Source organism: Arachis duranensis, chromosome 7 (assembly GCF_000817695.3).
Source record: "Arachis duranensis cultivar V14167 chromosome 7, aradu.V14167.gnm2.J7QH, whole genome shotgun sequence".
NCBI classification, from domain to species: domain Eukaryota; kingdom Viridiplantae; phylum Streptophyta; class Magnoliopsida; order Fabales; family Fabaceae; genus Arachis; species Arachis duranensis.
Window position 1 is genome coordinate 59,766,097 of NC_029778.3, and position 3,929 is coordinate 59,770,025.

The following is a 3,929-nucleotide window of genomic DNA, read 5'->3' on the forward strand; positions in this document are numbered from 1 at the left end:
CATTTGTTTATTGTTACTATCTCAATATAATAAAGATGGTTAATATTGCTATTAATATTATATGTAAAGAGTAATAGAAAATAGAATTTAAAATACTTATAAAATAAAAGAAGAGAAAGAATTGTAATAGTAATATAAGGAGAAGGGTATTTGATTGCAACATAAGAGGGAATCGATTTCTTATTATTTGGTTGTGTGTAGTAAGAGAAAGAAAATAAGTACTTTATAGTAAGAGGGAGAGGGAATATATTAGTTATATTATTGCTCTGTGTGTTTTTATTCAGAGGCTTGAGCCTCTATTTATAGGTGTACAAGATGACATTTTTCAAACTATAATAAATAGAGTCATCCTTGATAAACTAAGTTACTTTGAAAATGGGCATCCACATATGATCTTATCACAACAATTTTATAAAATAAATGAAAAGATAGAATAATAATAAAAAATCAAATTAAATATAAAATATTTATTACTAAAAATACCTTTTAATTATCAATCTTTAAATAATTAATTTAATTTCTTGGTTAAATACCATTTTAGTAAAAATTGAAGATAAATAAATTAATTTTTCTTTATTTGTAAAACAAAATTAAAAATTTGAATATTTAAAAGTAAGGCATAAAAAATATTCACCATTTTTAATTATAAGAACTCTAAATAATAAATAAGAATTTACTCCACATATATATAAAAATATCTAAAAATATAATCTTAAATAAATATAATAAATCATAAATAATTTTTAATAACTTTTAAAAATTTGAGATCTTACAACTATTTACGCGATCAATGTGAAAGGCATTTATTTTTATTGATGTGTCATTACGTAATTAGATGCACGTGTAAAACTACTTTACACTGTCATTGTATTAAAATTAAATTCTTATAAATATTTGTCGTTCATATTTTATGTTAATTTTATAAGTACACTATTTCACAAGTCAAAGACAATTCTTTTTAATAGCTTTGTAAATGCTAATAGCTTTTATATTTAATTTGTTTTGCAGTACAATAAATTAAAATTCATTGTTCAATCAATAATTATTTGACAAAAATATTTGAGAATGAATGAGTAGAAAGGAAGGTTTATGTCTTCTCAAATTTTAAGATTGAGAAATCATGAGGAATATATCTTTCGAATGTACACACGTGCAAAATATCTTTTAAGAAGGATTCACGTATAGTACATACGGTTGCTTGCCCATGCTGATATATTGAAACAAATAAACGAACGATTCTACTTATTTGGTACGTAGTTAATTTATATTAACCCACACAATTATTTTTCTTTTAATTTTAAGTTTTGCCAAAAAATAGTATAATAGCATCATTTTATTGATAACAAAAATTTTAACAGTCTATTTATAAAAATATTTAAAATTGTATTGTGACTTTTTTAAAAGGTATATCCTTTTTATTAATATACTGTTGTTAATTTTATCGTTTAACATAAAATAAATAAGTAAATTCTCTTTATTTTATATACGTACAAAGTTATAATTTCTTATATTATTCACTTATTTGTCCTTAATTTGGTACTTTTAATTCAATTTTTTTGTTCATTTAGATGTTATTGGACTCTTAAGTGGAAAAGAAAAATTTATATCATGGTCAAAAATAGAGAGAAGTGACCAGTACATTGTGATTGATCTTCATGATTTGCATAGTATAAAATTTTAATATTTTAGTGTGAATATTTCTTTTGGTAATAATTATGTGTTGTGGTGCAAATTTTTTTTCTTTATGTATTACTACTTACTTTTCTTAATTCTCGCTTTCATTCAGAAATGAGAAAAAAAATAAGATACATACTGTGAGATCAATTTACAATCTAATTACTTGACCATCTATGTGATCACCAAGCAACCGAATACATAATTATTCTCTAATGTACAAAATTTAACAAAAACATCGTTAAGCATATTGGTTTAGCATTTATTTATATATTTTATTTATTTATGTTATATTTATAATTATATTATATCTATTTTTATCAATATATGTTTTTAAAAAATACCGTTGGTATTAACACATGGTATATTAAATAAATTAAATGATAGAAATATGTAATTATTTTCTTTTTCAGTCAAGATTTAGTAAAATAATGTAATTTAGACTTGCAATATCAGTATATTAATAATAAAGTGAAGAAAATAATATAATATCATATCAAAAAAAAATTTTAATTATAATTTAAATATTTTAAACGGAATAATTATTATATATAATTTTTATATATGTAATAGCTACATTCGAGTTAATATATTTAATATTATATTTAAAAAAACAAACAATACATATCATATTACTTATTTATTAATTAAATTATTATAATTTAAATTAATTTTAATAAAATAATTTAAAATTATAATTTCAATCTTGTCATGTGCACTAAGTTATTATACTTATAATATTTATAATACTGATTTTGTAAGTGCAAGAAAAATTAGTTTCACTTAGTTGGACAAATAGACAACTGCTTAGGGTAATTTCAAATTCCTAAACGTTTGGTCATAACTTAAACTTCAGTTCAACTATTTATGCTCAAATATGAATTCTTAAAGCATAATTTAGAGTTTAACTGATTGATATCAAGCATTCAATTATCCTTTTTCGTGACCACCTTTCATATAGACCTACTTAACCAAAAACTACAAAATATCAAAGCAATCAGCTTATTATGAATCTTTCATATTGATGGTCTTCTTTCATTCTAAATGCATTAGTTTTCTTCTCAATCCATTCTTTTTTTACATGGTTGTGTGAAACACGAGTTCATTTCCTAATACATTTATAAAGCAAACCTCAGTTTAATTTATACAATTATTAAGTAGCCAATCTATTATTCTGTTATGTGTAGAAATGATCGGGGCAAAAATATTATCATGATAATAACAATTCATAGTTGCACCAACATTAACCAAATATCTAAAATGGTTAAAACGGAAAGTAATTACTATCAGATTCTACGATGATTTACTATTAATTCGAAAAAACAATTAGTTATTAATAAATTTTTCTAACGATATTGTTGCATTGGCACTAAAAAATGTTGTTTCACACATTATTACTGTTGAATTATTCTTACGATAAATCTAATAGTAATGTAATTTTTTTAAAAATTTAAAATAAATTATTAATTTTAATTTTAATTTTAAATTTATTTTTTACACTATTAATGTTGAATTCATAAATAATGAAAAATCTATTATTTAAAATAAATTATACAATATTAAAATAAATTAAAAGTCAAATACATCAAATAAATACAATCAAATAGTAAAACTACATATTCAAGTAATCCTTGTCATTGTCGTTATCGTCGTCGATTTTGTGGCCCTGAATTGGTGGCGCAGAAGGCGGTGATGTCCGTGTGTCACCAACAGGACCGCTGCCATCAGCAGTGGTGCTGCCACTAGCAAGATCGATGCTAGCGGCACACGTCTGGGCTTGGTAAAAGAAAAAGAGTCACAATACGTCATTTTGCTTTTTTTCCAATGTATAAAAATATGTGAAAGAAAAAAAATAAAACATCACCATTTAAAATAAAAATAGTTAATCATCGTGCGTATGAAAGGGGATTGAAAAATATGCATGGATACAAAAAATAAAAAATTATTGCATGATTGTAGAATAAAAAAATCATATATATAAGAAAATAATCATAACAAAAAAAATAAAATATGCGACTTAAATATTTTTATGTACAATTAATATATATTTATACATAAATAAGAAAATATTTAGAATTATTTAACAAAATTAATATATACGTATACATAAATAAAAAAATTATTGTAATTTATGAAGATTACACAAAAAAAATTTTCTTTCAAATGAATTTATTCTAATTATATTACAATTAGCTCATAAATAATGTATAATTATATTATTTTAAGAAAATATCTTTATAATAATTATATTAAAT